Raw genomic sequence first — 18377 nt, forward strand, 5'->3', positions numbered from 1 at the left:
TCCATAACAAGAAAATAAAGTAACATTACAATAATGATAAATAAAAGATTTGCCCTGAGGTAGGTAATCCCCACGTCTGGAACACAACATCTACATTCCACGTCCAGGGCGGCAACAGCTGTACTTATGTACAATACGTATAGCTGGCTAACGGGGCTAACGAGTAAATTCCTCGGATGTATTACTTTATTGGCCATGTCTCACAACAATGATAGAAAGAATCATCGATTCCAAGATCGAGTCGACTCATCAGACACAACTAAGTAAACATGAGAAGGCTCATTCCCGGAATGACATCGTTGACATAAGACCCGTACCAGCGCAGTTTAAAAAACTGGCAAAACCTTCGATTATAACGCCATCAATAGACGTAATGAAGAAAAGTCTTGATTTATCTGACAAAGATCAAAAGATCACTCTGACGACGAGTCAAAGTGATACTGTGACAAGAGTACAAGAAAAATCTGAGTCAACCAAAATGAAGGTGCAAGTAATTATTGAAAAAGCACCAGACTCAGACGATAATAAAACTGTACGTACAGAGGCTCCAAAAGCTCAGAGAACAGCTGTGGCGAGAGCATCTGTATCAGCCGGCCCAAGCACAGACTTAGACATTGAATCAAGTTCATCAGCCGCCAAAAGTGCATCGCTTGCGAGTTTAAATTCAATTGCAACGATGCTTACAGCACCAATGAAGCTTTCATCACCTGATGTAAGCCGGCAGAACGTCATTGGCATCAGAAAGAGAAGACGATGCCATGTCCGAAGCCTCAGACACACTGTCATCGGAAGTTGAGGCCGTTCGCAGAATGGAAAAACGCAAGAAAGGTTGGCTGAAAGGAAAGCCTAGGCGGTAACTTTTGGATTTGAAATTATAGAAGAATGTGAAATTTTGATCATTTTTTCATGAGAATGTGTTTATTGAACCTTTTTTTAATTTTTTTTTTTGAAGTGGGATGGGGCTAATGACCGAAGTATTCGATGCCCCTAAAAACCTCTAATTATGCCCCTAAAGACACTTAATTACTATTTGATCACTAAAGATAAAAAAATGATATTTTTATAAATGCTGCATCTCAAAACAATCTATTTTTTGATAAGATGCCACCAAAATCAGAACTCCACAGTTGGAACACTAAACATTTAAAATGGAAAGGTTAAGGTTACAGAAATCCAAGGACCTGGATGTACACATACTTTAGTAACACTTTCACCATGTAGGTTGGGCAAAAAGGGTAGCTTAATTTAGTTTTAATGATCATAATAACACAAAATATTTTTAATAAACTTGCATTCAGTCACACTAATACAATCTATTTATTTTTATAAAAAGGAATGTTTTAAATAAAAAAACAATCTGTTTTCTGTAAAACTTTGTTTATTAGATTAAAAAATGAACCACGTGGAATGTACATTTGAAAATTAATCGATAATACAACTTTTAAAATTAAATAAACATATATAAATTATCATTTAATCCATAAGTTTCAATTTCACAGATATAATAAAAAAACAAAATACATAATTCTGAAATATTTTATATTATAAACAAAATATTATTATCACATAAGACTTACAATTTATATTTTATACGTGTATTTCTAAAACTGAAATTTTCATTACAATAAAATAAGTCTACTCACAAAGAAAATTAATTTCTAAAAAATTAATTGCAGATAAAATTTAAGTAAAAATATTTTTAATTAAGTCGAATAAACTTGTGATAGAAAAACTTTAGCAAATTATTATGAAAAACTATTGAAACAGCTAAGAACCCCAAAGAAAAGCTCAACTGTTTGAAACCAGTAACTTAACTAAAAAACTCAAATCCCCCAAATAAACAAAAAATAAAGAATATATAATCATATTTCTAAAAAATAATAAAGCATCTGGTGAGAATAACAATGCAATTTTTAAAATTATGAATTTTAGATAATTAATATATGATCTATTAGAGAAATTATTTTTAGAACATTTGGGACACAGAAAAAAGAGACAAAATGGAAGTTAATAATTTCAAAGGAATTTCTCTTCTTTCAGTAATCTATAAAATCTTACAAAAGTTGTAGAGAATACACATTGCACATCAATAAACAACTTTGAGAATACATCAGGGTGGTTTAGAAAGGGAAGATCTTGTGCGGAACAAATAGTATGTGTAAAATTAATAAGCTGGATAAATTATAATCTTTTAAACTGAACAAACAATTTCTATTGCCTTTTCTAAAGTTTAATTTATTTTGAATTTTCAGAACCATTAAAATTAAACGATGGTATTCATAAAAGCATGGAGGAAAACAGTGAAACTAGTTGCGGCACAGATATCAGATAAGTTAACTTTAATATAAAATCACAATGAGGCTTTAAATTCATTCATGTCACTGTTAATTGTGAAAATGCACTTGAGGAAAAAATGTTCAAGAAAAACACATGTAACTTGTGATTTGTATAACAAGTCTCACTTAAGAACTTTACACACACCTCTTTACACCAAATTTTCTGATTGCCATGGTTCTGGACTTAAAATGTTCATAAACATACCCACACATTATAAAATACAGTAATATATAAATTGAAACCTCTCCACCTTTAGTTGCAACATATAAAAGTGAGAAAAATGTAATGTTAAATAAATTATAAACATTAAATAAATTTTGTTATCCGAATCTTAAATTACACACACTTGAAAGAATGCTATTAATTTTTTCTTAATCAATTTTCTTACTATAAGAATTTTAAAGGTCATAACGATTCTCTAATAAGAATAACGTTAAGATGTCTTTCTAAAATATAACTTTATTAAAAGATTTTTTATGTATAAAAATATTACATACCAATGTGCCATGCTTAAAAAACTTAAAAGATTTTTGATAAATGTTACAAGCATTAATTTTTTTCTTTAGAGTGGAAATAAATGTGTTTTTTAAAATCACAAATGCGATAAAACAACTTTTGGCAGAAGTTACAAGTAAAATCGTCCTCTTTTGTATGAATATTACGATGTCTCTTTAAATGATTTTTATTATTAAACGACTTTTGACAAAAATTATAAATATATTTTTTCCCCTAGTATGAATTCTTAAATGTGATTTTAAAGTAGAATTTTGATTAAAAGACTACTGACAAAAGTTACAAACATAATTTTTCTCTTTTCTGTGAATATTTAAATGTACTTTTAAAGCATAACTTTCCCTGAAGGACTTCTGACAAAAGTTGCAAACATTATTTTTATTCTTTTGTATGAATATTTACATGTCTCTAAATTGCTTCTGGCATTAAATGATTTTTGACAAAATTTACATAGATAATTTTTCAAATATAATTACGTTACAAATATAATTTTTCTCCTTAGTATGAATATTTAAATTAGAAATTTCATAAAAACACTTCTGACAAAAATTACAAATATAATTTTTCTCTTTTGTATGAATATTAATATGCGTGTCGAAACAAGTTTTATTATTAAATGACTTTTGACAAAAGTTACAAATATAACTTTTCTCCTTAGTATGAATATTTAAATGCGATTTTAAATTAGAACTTTGATTAAAAGACTTCTGACAGAATGTACAAACATAATTTACCTCTTTTGTATGAATATTTAAATGTAATTTAAATATTATATTTTATGTATTTAAATATATTTAAAATAGAACTTTGATTAAAAGACTTCTCACAAAATGTACAAACATAATTTTTCTCTTTTGTATGATTATTAAGATGTCTCTTTAAATAGCTTTTACAATTAAATGACATTTGACAAAAGTTGCAAACATAATTTCTCTCATTTTTATGAATATTAAGATGTGTCGTTAAATTGCTTTTAATATTAAATGACTTTTGACAAAATTTACATACATAATTTTTCTCCTTGGTGTGTAAATTAATATGCATCTTTAATTAAGAAACATCACTAAAACATTTTTGGCAGAAATTACAATCATAATTTTTCGTTTTTGTATGAATATTTAAATGTGATTTTGAATTATAACTTTGATTATATTCAATGGATTTTTCTTTCATAATTCCATCATATACTGAATTATTTATTTACACATCTCTTTTGAGTAATGCGATTCTTGGTACTTCCCTTGGAGGTTCCTTTATCAATAATAACCTGTAAATAAAAAATTACTAATAATTCAAAGGTAATTATGAATAACGTAAAACTATTTGAATTACAATAACATTAACACGTATAAAAAAATTGAATATTTTAAAGATATATTCATAATCAAAGTGGTTTTGGATATTAATTAATCATCAATGAGTTAACTTAATTATAATAAGGTACTTTACTTATCTTATATTTACACATTTGGTTGAAACTTTATTATCACAAGTATGTTTTAGGAAAACAAAACTATTTTGCAAATTTATAACAGGTAAATATATTTATTATATACGTTTTATCAATATGCATGTATCAGACCTACCCATGCGTTTTATATACAGGAAGTCTGGGCTGAAAGCATCCAAAACTAATTGCCTACATTTAAGAAAACGGTCATAGTAATCTCTTAAATGTAGGGTCAAATGACAGAATGTATCTCAAAAATTTGTTCAGTATACTCTTAGAGTCAGCAGCATATACAAACCTTTATGAATAACCACTTTATGAATAAAGTGACAAATGAAGAGGTATTGCGGCAAATAGATGAAGAAAGAAGCATTTGGAAAAATATAGTTAAAAGAAGAGACAGACTTATAGGCTACATACTAAGGCACCCTGGAATAGTCGCTTTAATATTGGAAGGACAGGTAGAAGGGAAAAATTGTGTAGGCAGGCCACGTTTGGAATATGTAAAACAAATTGTTAGGGATGTAGTATGTAGAGGGTATACTGAAATGAAACAACTAGCACTAGATAGGGAATCTTGAAGAGCTGCATCAAACCAGTCAAATGACTGAAGACAAAAAAAAAAGGTCTTATAATGCCGCAGATGCTCCCAAACATCTGGCAAGAGTTAGATTATTGTCTAGGCATCTGACCAGCCTAAAAAAAAGTGCATACACTGAAGTTGACTAACGTACATTAAAACATGACGAGTTGCTAAGTTTATTTAAAAAAAAAAAAAAGAAAGTTATTAAATTATATTAAGATTAGTTATTGCTATATATATATATATATATATATATATATAAATAATACAATGATAAATTTATAATAATTATAATAAAAACACCTCCTACTGTTTGCTTTTTTTTAATTCTTACAAATTAGCATTTGTGTGGTACACAACTTTTCATCAATGTATTTAATACGTCTGATGAAGTGGTGCACACTGCAAGAGCGCTAATATGTATATTTACACATACAGGGTGAGAAACATAAAACTGAACTGAGAGAGCTTGAACTGCAGTTATTTAAATGTACCTTTATCACTGCTTCTATTAACATCATTTTTGGTGTGTATGTTAGTACTCTAACCTACTGCTGTCAGTTGTTAACTATTCATGCTTCACTGCAATAAGTTTCATTCCTTGAGTTGTGCTTTTCTGACGCCTTAATAGATCAAGGAATGGGTTGCTAATCAGTGTTCTTAAATCCTTTCCAGGAACACATCAAATATTCGCTAAAAAATTTCTGAATAATAGAATCCCAGCTAAGAGCAGCATATACAATTCAGTTAGAAAAAGGCATAAAACAAAATTGAATGAATAATCCAAGAATTGAAAGAAAAAATAGGCCAAAAAAGAATTGTTTTAAACAATTTTCAATTGTTAAACAACTGATTTCCAAAGAGTTAACTATTAGATCAGCTTGGTAGACTAAATATACACACACACAAACAAGCTTACATAAACTGTATGTAATCCAAAATTTACATAATAAAAAGTTAACACAGTGGAGCACCAATTTTCCAGATATCCAACTAACTACACTTCTTAGTAATTTAAAAAAAAATTAATACATTATTTTAAAAATTTAAAGACTATTCAAATAAATATTTTTTTCAAAAGGATTTTTTTTATCAATCTTTATTTTACTGGATTTTTTAACTGAATCTTTGTAATTCGTTTAGCAAAAATAATATGTATCCTTACTCTTTCATTTTCAACTTTTAAATTTTCTAATATAACCAAGTTCATCTCTTCAATTGCTAAAGGATCTTTTTCAATATCACCATTAATAACATTTGGCGGTTCCTCTTTCAGTTGTAGTAAACCTAATTCCTGTAATACAAAACAAAATTTGAATGCTATAAAGTAAATATATTTATGATTATTTGTATAATTTATAAAATAATAATAAATTGCAACTCTAATTCACTTTCAACACACATTAACAGTTCAGCGACTGTTATATTATTATTATTAGACTTTAATGTGCAAGGTTTTGCGTGGGAAAACCACTAAAATGTTTCTTTTGTAAAATTTTAACATCCAAATGTAAGTCTTAAAGTGCTGCTACTCACCTTAAAACTTATGCTACAAATTGTAATATTTACAATCAAACAAGTGTTTGATTGAATTACTGTTGCAGTAATTCTCCTGATTTAGTTTTTTCTAATCTTACTGACATTAGTGTTAATATTGCTTATGGTGAAATATTTTATCGTGATAAATATCATTTACCACATTGACCATAATTTGAATTCTTATCTCATATCTGAAAAATATATACCAGATTATAAAAATATAAATTTTGGAAGATACAAAATTTCCTTGATGAGTTTGGTTCTAAATAATATTAATTTTTTTACAGCCACTTAAACATGAAGCTTTTTTACTGGAACGTGGAAATGGAATTTTGTAGGAAAAGAAAATTGCCATGCTTGACTGGGACTTGATATTCAAATAGAAATTTTTGCAGATGAATTGCAACAATGTATTAAAAATGTTCTTGATTGTCCTGCACCAAAAGTACTTACAAAAAAACACAATTTTCAAAGTGTTTTTCTAGTGTACTTATAATTACTATTATTAACCCCTTACCACTCTTTGACGGAATATTCTGACGTAGCTGATTAGTACAATTGAAGTGTTTATTGGAACTATGTGATGTCTACTTTTTGTCTGGTGACAATTCGTTCTGTCATAATAATTCACCATTTCATAATTTTTTTTTTTTTTTTTAGTAGTATTCTGCAATAATAGATAACACCAACTGTTTGTTTATTACAGTATAAAATGACAGATTTTCATGTGTAAAATATATATCTATATATATATATATATACACACATATGTGAATATATATGTGTGTGTGTGTGTATACATATTTATACAAATGTGTATATATGTGTATTATATTGTACAAAGTGAAATTATCTATAAATATACCAGTATATAAATGTATTATTATGGAAATATTTTGTGTGTAGGTAAAATTATAAAGCTTACTGTGTAAATTTTTCTATATATGTTATGAAAAATCTGCAAATGTTTGAGCGTGCACACCTGCATATGTTTGTAATGTGTGAGTAATATATCCTGGATGGAAAAAGTTTGCAGAACTGAATTAAAAATTTGAAATTCCAAACGCAATAACTTCACCAAAATTGAGTTGCACCTAAATACGGTCCATCTGGCTATATCTAGCAGAATTTTGGACGTTCTGTAATATATTATACAGAGCTATCCTTGCTTATGAATGTTAATTTTGTTATGTACTTATGTTTTTTATTTTTTTAATGCGATCTTGTATCGATGGGTTTTATGCTTGTCTATCTGAATTAAAATTAACAACACTTCCAAAATTTATAAACTTACCAAATACCAAACAACCAGCCTTTGGTTTAGGAAAAACAACAATCACAAAATTCTAACAAGTACTTTGAAAATTATTAAACTATCAGGAATCTGAGGTTAGATTTCAATTCCAAATTCAGCAATATGAACTAAAAAATCCAAACTACCTAATGAAAAAATCATCCAGAAAATAAACAACAAGGCAACGGTGCAAGCTTGATTGAACCGGAATTACAGAAAAAATCATGAAAACAGCCAAAAAAAAAGCTGAACTTCAGAAGTAAAATTCATGTTTGAAATATCAGGATAATTGGAAATTAAAACAGAAGACAACAAATCGGTTTAACATAAACTCTTTTTATCTGTGTCCTAGGGAAAGTAATAATAGAATGGGATAAGAACATGAAAAAAGTTGAGACAACCTAAATAGAATCGGATTGGAAATAGAAAGAAATTGCAATTAACAGCTTAACCTTAGCCGATGATGTTACAATTTTCTTGGAGAACCTCAAAAAGGCAGCAGAACAAGAAAACCAGCTAAAATAAATTGCACGGAAAATAAGGCTAAAAATTTATTTCAAAAAGGCAGAATTTGTAACCGACCAAGATCCCCCCCCAGGACCCAAAAAACAAAATATGGAAAAATCAATAAGTAAAATTTAAATATACGTCGGAGAAATAATAAATGAATGATTTAGATAAAGAATTGTTTGATTTCTTTAAAGCAAAAGAATGAAGAACTCTTAGAAAACAAGAAATGAAAATATATAGAAGAATAAGAAATGAATGCAAAATACTACTTCATGGTCCTCAGTCAGCAAAACATACAAAGAAAAATTAAAAAAGCTTACACGTACAGATGCATCAGTTTCAGTTGTGTGATGTGGTAAATAAAAGCATATCGTTTCTGCTGATCGGTCTTTCTAATTTAATATCTTTATTAAGAGGAATAGATTCATTAATAAAAGTATTATTTTCAGGCCCATTCATTATCTGTACAAAAAAAGCCAAAAAAACAGAAACAAAGATTAAAATAAACATCCATAATAAAAAAAATATATGTAAAAAAAGAATGTTCATAAGCATCTCACTTGTAATTACTTAATGATTGTCCTGGTTTATGCTTTATGGTGGCTTGAATGAGGTTATACTTGATTCTAATGCAAGCTATCTTTATTAAAAATATAAGAACAAGCAAATAATATTAACATATTGATTGCCATGTGGCTCACATTAAATCTGTCTGTGAGACCATGTCACACAGACCTTGTCTCACTGATTCTTTGAATCTTAGTAAAGTATGTGATTTTTCGTCTTTTTTTTCTTTTTACTTGCTTGTATGATGTAAACGAAGTATTGTCATCATGAAAAATTTCACTTTTCAGATTTCAATGGAAATATTTATTTTGACCATCCCTGAATCCAATTTGACTAGTTTTGGAGTGATGTCCGTACATACGTGTAGTATATATCTCGCATAACTCAAAAACAATTAGCCGTAGGATGTTGACATTTTGGATTTAGGGATGTCATAACATCTACTTGTGCACCTCCCCTTTTGATTGCAATTGACCGAAAGTGTCATCATGAAGCACATTTCGGTTACAAAAGTAACTTTGTAGCACCCCTACCTCTTCAACAGTACATGCCCAACGATGCAACTGATACAAGGCCGAGGGCCACCAAGTTGGTGCCCCTTTATTAACCTATTCAAAACTAAAACTCTTGTGAGAACACCACTGCTGACACCTAACGAGCGAACAAGCAGTTCCATGGTGATCCCATCATACCCGGGAGTCATTTTATGTCTTGCAAAACTGCAAGTAACCTGCTGCACCTCAGCCTCGGTAATCTCCAAAATGTAATGCCACCACTGTCCAATATACAGATATTTTTGGAGCCATTTTCAAAGAATTTATGTGGAGCCAATCTGGAAGTATTAAAATGCTTTCCAATATGTGTATACATACATCTTCCACAAATCAATATGGTTTTTTCTGTATTCTTTGGACTAAATTTTATGTGGTTTTATTTAAACCGCTCACTCTGTTCTCTCAAATATGATAAGGCTTCACAATTAGCCAACGCAATTGGAAACATTGTTCGACAACCTTGACTGTTGTTTCATTGCACTACTGGCTTGTTTCACAAGCACTACATTATTATTTGTGCACTTCGGATTAACATGTACTTCATCGCTAATGATGTTAAATTTATAACGATCTCATGATAAATATATCACTACAATATATATTTTAATGTTATTTTTCAGGAAAATGTTTATCATATTTTCCCTGGATGGGTTAGATAAGTTATTTTATAATAAATTACACCTTGCAAAAAAACTATTATTATAATTTTTTTTTAATATGAATTTATTATTTCTGGAGTATTACAAAAGACATTAACAATATATACATTTTATTTTTTTTAATGTGTACGTTGCAATTTGTCCGACTAGTGAACAATAAAGTAATTCTACTATGATCCAATTAGATGAGGATGATCTGTAATCTTTTACACTTAGGCCTACCATTCCTATCCCATTGACGTATGGTTAATTGAACCCCTACCACCAAAGCAAATAATTAGTATGCACGGTTTAGTTTTTAAATCCATATAAAAGCAACTAACTTTTACTAGGTTTAAACCTGAGAACCTTTGACTTCGAAAATCAGCTGTTAAACAACTGATTTATGAGTTAACCACTAGACCAGCTTGGTGGGATAAATATATATATATATACACATTCACGCACACTTGAGTTAAGAAATTAACTATATGGAATCCAAAATTTATTATGTAATAATAATGAAAAGTTAACAGTAGGGCACCAATTTTCCAGATGTCCAACTAACTACAATGCTTAAATTCAGAGTAGGTAATTTTTAAAAAAACTAAAACATTACTTGAAAAATTTTAAGACAATTCAAATAAATATTTTCCTTAAAAGGACTTTTTATCAATCTTTATTTTACTGGATTTTTTTAACAGACTTTTTGTAATTCATTTAGCTAAAACAACGTGTATATTTAGGCCTTTGTTAAACTAATTTCTACACACTGGTTTTTTAGTAGCACTTTACAGTTTTTTCTTACACTACATATATTCAAAAATTTATTTTAATATTACTGAAATACATTTATTTTTCTATATTTTTTTTCCATAGCGTATTACTTATTAAATATTAGAATGATATGTACGGTATGTATAATAGCCATTTTATAAATTACCCTTTCCAATTATCCAGCTTTGGCCTTGCAAAGATCCATCTGGGTAATTGGTTTTCTATTGAATACAAAATCTAATACACTTACCCTTTCATTTTCAACTTTAAAATTTTCTGATTTAACCAAATTGATCTCTTCAATTGCTAAAGGATCTTTTTCAATATCACCATTAATAACATCTAGCGGTTCCTCTTTCAGTTGTACTAAACCTACTTCCTGTAATACAAAACAAAATTTCAATGCTATAAAGTAAATATATTTATGATTATTTGTATAATTTATAAAATAATAATAAATTGCAACTCTAATTCACTTTCAACACACATTAACAGTTCAGCGACTGTTATATTATTATTATTATTATTAGACAACTTTAATGTGCAAGGTTTTGCGTGGGAAAACCACTAAAATGTTTCTTTTGTAAAATTTTAACATCCAAATTTAAATCTTAAGTGCTGCTACTCACCTTAAAACTTATGCTACAAATTGTAATAGTTACAATCAAATAAGCTGTTGAACTGTTGCAGTAATTCTAAATCAATCATAAATGTCATGTTCCAACTAAGAGAGAAATAACTACGATAAATATAAAAAAAAGTCAAAGATTTCTGGGAACTCCAGAACGAAACAAACCAAAGAAATAGAAATTGCACAAATTCAAATAGGAGGTTTTAATATCCAAATGGGCAGAGAAAGAAGGTACAGAAATATCATCGAAAAAAGGACACCACAGAAAAGGACCAACAAATATGGACAAAAACTTGTGGCACTCTACAAGACATATCACCTCATATCTAAATCAACATACTTTAAAATGAAAAAGAATAAACTTAAGACATGTAAACACCCAAATTGGACGAAAGGAGAGTGGCAACTAGAATATGTATGCATAGACAAGGAATTAAGAAAGGCAACGTCTGACAGAATGAAGAAATACTGTGAGAACAGGAAACTAAAACATCCTAACTAAACTTGACTAAAGTGGTCCTATGAAGGCTGTAAAGGTAGGAAAAAAATAATACATTCTGCATGCCAAAAAAATTGTACTTAAATTATAAAATTACATATTAGGTAATTATTAGTAAAAATACATACATTAAACAAAAAAAACAAGATACATTCATTTCTGTAAAAAAAAAAAACAAAAAACAAAGAAACTGGTAATGGGCTAATAAAAAAAGCTCCATAAACTTCATAAAACTACTTATTATCAAAAATTACTTAATAACAAAGTGTACGAGAGGGTGCTGAAAAGTTCCTGGCTTTGATGCCTTGTGGTTGAAATAGAAAAACAAATTTGGGCTCATCTGAAAGTTTGAAATCTTAGTACGTGCAAATATCAGGTGTTCAGGAATCACACTTTTTTTATTTTGTAGGTAAAACCCAAGGTGGCAGGGTTTCAAGCAAGTTTCTCATCAGTGGAGTTACGGGTCCTCATGAAGTTTTTGTTTCTCCAGGGAAAGTCAGCAAAGTCATTCACAATGAGATGTTACAAACACTGGGAGAGAAGCGTGCTTCCTACAGCACTGTGAAAACTTTGATATCCTGTTTCAAGACTGGCCATTTCACTGTTGAAGATGAGCCCCACAGTGAGCACCCTCAAATCACAGCTGACACTGCAACATGCAATGCTGTTCACGAGCTCATTCTTGAGGACCGGCGAATATCTGCCAAAAAGATACCCAGATACTGGACATCTCCAGGGAGCATGTTGGTTTCATTAGTAATACAATCCTTTGGGTGCCCAAATGTTTGAACTGTGATCAATGGAAGGAACGAGTTGAGACATCCAAAGCTGTTTTGCACAATTCTGAAGTTCCAAAAGCCTTTTTGGCTAGGCTGGTGACTGAGGATGAAACTTAGCTTCACATTTACGATCCTGAAACCAAGGAAAAGTCAAAGGAATGGTACCACGGCGGTTCCCTGCAGCCGAAGAAGTTCCGCACCCAGAAATCGGCCAAAAAAGTGATGGTATCCATTTTTCTGGGACAAATACAGTTTTCTGTTTGTGGACTATTTACCTCAAAGATCTAGTATAACCAGACAGTATTATGCTAGCCTGCTGAACCAGTTGAAGGAGGTAATTAGGAAAAAATGTTGAAGAAAGTTGGCCAAAGGAATCCTTCTGTTGCATGAAAATACACCTGTGCACACGTTCAATGTTGTAACTACCAAACTGATAACCTTGGGCTTCCAACCCGGTCAATCATCCTTCCTACTCACCAGACCTAGCCCCTTCGGAATATTATCTGTTTCTGAACTTGAAGAAACGCCTGCAAGGTATTCATTTTGAAGACATTGAAGATGTCAGACTGCTGAGAGCTGGTTTTGCGCCCAATCACAGGTATTTGATTTGCACAGACCAGAAAAGCTGCAACAACGATGTACTAAGTATATCAGTCTCAGGGAAGAATATATTGAATAAATAGATAATTTCAAAACTCTGGCTCTATTCCTTCTAGGCAAAGCAAGGAAATTTTCAGCGTCCCCTCGTACGTAGTACTCTTATAAAAATAATACTCTATTTATAAAAATTAAAATAAATTGCAACTCTAATTCACTTACAACACACATTAACAGTTCAGCGACTGTTATATTATTATTATTATTATTAGACGACTTTAATGTGCAAAGTTTTTCATGGGAAAATCACAAAAACCTTTCTTTTGTTAGGTTACCGGTTACATTACTGAAAACCCCAAAATGACTAGGAAATAATTTGATTTCTAAAGAAGAAACAACAGCTGAAAATTTGATTTCACATGCAGTAGCAACAGATAATAACGAGGATAGCTACCAAAACCTTCCAGTTATCAAAAAGGGTACTGGTTCTCTTTTTCAAGAAACACTTTCAAATCATAAAGAGGCTATATAGAATGTCAAAGCATCTGAATGAAATGAAGCGATAGGTAAAGAAATAAATTCTTTTCATCAGAATCAAACATAGCAGCTACCGAAGAAATATCCAGATTGCCAAGGGTGGATAGGTGTTTACTGTCAAAACTGATTTGGATGACATAATTAACTATAAAGCAAGACTCATTGCTAAGGGCTATATCCAACTTCCAGCAAACTTTTCGTTTACTCCTCGGAAAAAGGATGGAACATAACGCCGTTTCATGTAAAGACATTGTTCCTCAATGGACAACTAAACAAGAATGTACTCAAGTGATAACCTCAAGGATATGAGATTGAAAAAATATGTATGCAAACTATGAAAAAGTTGTTACGGCCTTAAACAAGCTTCAAAGTGTTGGTATAAATACTTAACGTACTTCTTATAACAGTATGTTCTAGAAGAAAGCAAGAATGATCCTTGTATGCATCACATTAAGAAATTGTAGTGTTTTTCATGTTGATAAGTCTTATTATAAGTCCTTCTTCAAAGATCATGGGCATAATAACAAAGTTAAATTCTGAATTTGAATTATAATCACATGAAGTTGACAATTATCTTCGGATAAAGATTACTTTAATGGAAAAATTTATACAGATAGATAAGTTATGCAATAGATATGACCATGCAAAGATAATTTTACAAAAATATAGTTTTGACAACTGTAAACCATTACTTTTACCACTTAAATTTGGTTGTAAATCTGGAAACTCTCCTCTAATCTCCCGGTGGACATTACAGGGAAATGGTTGGAAACAAATTATTTAGCTAGTGGAACTCTCCTTAATTCTTTAAAGACCACCTGACAGTTCTTCATCAGGTTCAGTTTATGCTAAAAAGACCAACAGCTGATTTTTTGTCAATCTCATTTTGAGCGAGAAAGAAGAACTGATGAAATTTCATCAGTATCAAAATGATGTTTCTACTGATCACATGTTTGGGTGTCAGGACAGTCCACTTGATAAGAGGTTACATTTGTTATTGTTCAAAGTCAAATATAACATCGCAATTAATATTCAGATGGTAAACAAAAATAATTACTTTGAACTTAACAACTGTTTATGCTTTTATTTTTATAGAACATTTAATCATGTTTGTTGTGTAATATAACAAACAAATAATTGTTATTGTATTGAGTTGGCTGTGAAATCATAGTTTGTTCAGAATGAAAAGGAAGCTTTATTACAACACAGTATTCTTGTGCGAACCTGCCATGTTCGCACAAGAATACGGAGGTGATTGCCGTAATTAACAAGTTAAATAACAAGAAGAGTCCGGGCCCAGATGGAGTTCCGGCAGCAGTCATTAAAGGCCTGGCCAGAATAGTACTGTGGGAGATGACGGAAATTTTGAGTTATGGGCTGCAACACCGCACTTCCCTCAATGCTGGAAGGAGGCCAGAACGGTTTTTCTTCCCAAACCGAATACAAACCCAGGCGTTTGCGAGTACCATCCTATCAGCCTCATAAATAATATGGGTAAGGCTGCTGAGAGACTTCTTGCTACCAGGATCCAAGAGGAGCTGGACCTAAACGGAAGACTACATTTGGAGCAATATGGATTCCGTAAGGGCCGTTCGACACTGGATGCGATAAACAGGGTGGTTAGCTGGGCGGCAGAGGTATGGAGCGGTACTTGGAGGACCAGAAGGATCCCATTGATGTTCCAGTTAGATATCAAAAATGCGTTTGGCTCGGTACCGTGGACGGCCATTGTAGCGGTGCTCAGAGAAATGAATGTTAGTGACCACTTGCTAAACCAGGTTGACTGCCTGATAGATGGACGGAGGTTCGCACTTTGGAGGGGGTGGTGAGATTTCCGGTCTTCGGTGGAGTTCCGCAGGGGTCTGTGTTAGGCCCCTTGCTATGGAACATCTTTTACGACCGGGTGCTCCGGTTGCCTTATCCGGAGGGAGTCAGCGTAGTCACTTACGCTGACGACATTGCACTATTGGTGGAAGATAAGGAAATTGGTGATGCAGAGAATAAAGCAAATCGCTCCCTCCAACTCATAGACAACTGGCTAATAAACAACAACATGGAGGTATCCCCGGCAAAAAGCAAGTGTATCCTCTTCACGGGTAGGAGAAGACTGCGCGGCGTTCTGGTCGTGATCCATGGAGAGGTTATAACTGAGGTCAAGGATACAAAATATCTAGGGGTGACAATAGATAAAAGTCTCAAGTTTGGTAGGCATATAGAAAATGTGTGCAAAAAAGTAGGGCTCACCATAAAAGCCATCAGGAGATTATTCGTGGAACACACAGTACCGGGGGCCTCTAAACGGAAACTGATTGCGTCGGCGGCGGTGTCTGCGGCGTTATACGCGGAGCCGGTTTGGGCTGACGCAATCAGGATACAAAGAAACAAGGATAAACTGCAAAGAATGCACAGAACGGCATTGTTGAGAGTGGTGGCAGGGTATCGTACTCTGTCATATGAAGCTATATGTGTGCTTGCGTCGGTCCCGCCGATAGAACTTCAGATCAAGAGCAGGAAAGCGAGAGCGGAAGGGTGTAGTAGAGCTGAGACCGAGGCGATGACCCGACAGTGGTGGAAGGAAGCAGAGACTAACGCTGAGGCCTTGACCGGAAGGTTAATAAGTGATTTGGACGCATAGCTGGATCGCCAACATGGCGAGGTGATCAGAGATGATGTCGGGTCATGGATGTTTTGGTTACTATTTAAAAAGATTCGGCAAGAGAGTCACACCCAACTGCGACTACTGCCAGGAGGTGGACGACGCAGAGCATACGATGTTCGAATGCCGAAGATGGGCACAATACAGACAATTCATAGCAGTCAATAACCTGAACGCGAATAACATAGTAGTGTGGTCGCTAAGGAGGGAGCAGAACTGGAACGTTTTTAACAATTTCGCCGGTACGGTTCTTCGCACTAAGGAAGAGGAAGTGCGACCAAGGAATCGTTAGGTTCAATCGTAAATAGGGTTAGGTGGACAGCCCCGTCTCTGAGAGCCTGTATGCCCTGGCGTGCAGGTTTCGGTGAGGGGACGGGGACTCCGGGGAGATTTCGCGGAGATAAAATTAAAAGACCTAGACCCGACCGGCGTGGCTGGTTTTGGGGGTGCGCACGCTCCTTGTGCTGGTCGCGCCGGTTTGAGGCAAATGGCACAAAGACCGAGATCGGGTTTCTGTCGGCGGGGGTGGGGAACGGCATAGCCGGGCTTTGCCCTCGTCGGCGGGAATTAGAGGCAGGCAAGAAAAGATCTAGTACCGGGGCGGTTGACCTGCCGCGCCGGGTGTAAAACCGGTGGACGGGAAAACCGCCTTAGAGTCAAAAGACACGTCTCTGAGCCGAGTATACTTAATTGGATGTCCGGCCCTGGGATGTAGGAAAAAAAAACCACTGTATTTATTGGCCTGTGGTATAGTTTATAGATAAGCAGAGAACACTGTACGTTTATCATTGTTTCTGATGTTTGCTATAATACATAAAATGGGAGGTAAATTTCAAACACGATTAATATTGATCAGAATCTTAGGAATGTTCAATCTGATAGTGATTTGTGTACTGACAGTTCTAAAAAAACATAATTTTACAGATTTGAATAAAAGTTATCAATTTCTAGTCAAAAATCATGAAATTTTCAGGTTTAGGCACTGTACAGTTTTTTTACCAACAATAATATAAGCATTTTTTTTAAACAATCTCCAAAAAATGTTCGAACCTCAAAGGGTTAAAACTGTGGCAGACCAGTTGTGTGGTAAAGTAATTGCAGAAATGAGCATCACTCTCTTCTATGAAACCTGAATGTTGCTGCAATAGAGACAACCAAATGGTTGGTTTGGCTTGACATCTAGTTAAAGTAAGTTTGTGCACTTGATGTTAATTCAAAGCCATATTAATCAGAGTGCCATTAAAGTTAAAAAAAAAAAACCCGATGTTCCACAATAAATACAAATCATATCGAAACTAGATACGACCATTATGTGAGGAAGCTTGTGAAAGCGGATAGCTTCATTGTCTGAAAAACAGGCAGCAGATACATTCACAAAAGGATCATCATCTGCTTAAAGGAATGGAGATTCTCATCGGTATTAAAATTCAGTATGAATTATAAAATTCTGTGAACTTGAATTATGAACAACGAGAGGCAATGTCATGGAATAAATATTTACGTAAAATGATTTACATCACAGGATTACGCCCACATTATCGATTTTTCATTAGAAAAAATAAATCAAACTTAAATTCTAATTATAGTATAAAATTACTTACTTGGTTAGATAAACAATTGAGAACCCCAACGAAAAATTAGTAAATAAATTAAATATATAAGTTTCTGTCACAATCCTTCAACAGAAATAGTAACAGTGATCAATGATGCCAAAACATAAAACTTTATACTACAATGAACGATGAGTTTGGGGGGAAAAAAATATATATATAAAAGATAATGCACATCAGAATTAATAAATAAATGTTTTTCACGAACATTTAAAAAAGTTCAATGAAAAAAAATGAATTTACTGAAATTTTTAAACATTTTTTTTAAACATAAAAATCAAATAATATTAACGTTAATATATTAAA

The 18377-nt window shown here is 32.4% G+C and overlaps 1 long non-coding RNA gene across 1 annotated transcript; it reads right to left on the bottom strand.

Moving 5' to 3' along the window:
- Positions 1-1955: 1955 nt before the first annotated feature.
- Positions 1956-18148, bottom strand: LOC142332948 (uncharacterized). The gene is made up of 5 exons (XR_012758451.1): positions 18063-18148; positions 11013-11141; positions 8553-8688; positions 6049-6177; positions 1956-4117 (listed from the first exon to the last, which is right to left on the bottom strand). It is a non-coding gene; the product is annotated as an uncharacterized LOC142332948 (long non-coding RNA).
- Between the last annotated feature and the right edge of the window lie 229 nt (positions 18149-18377).

This window comes from Lycorma delicatula, chromosome 12 (genome assembly GCF_047948215.1).
Source record: "Lycorma delicatula isolate Av1 chromosome 12, ASM4794821v1, whole genome shotgun sequence".
NCBI lineage: Eukaryota > Metazoa > Arthropoda > Insecta > Hemiptera > Fulgoridae > Lycorma > Lycorma delicatula.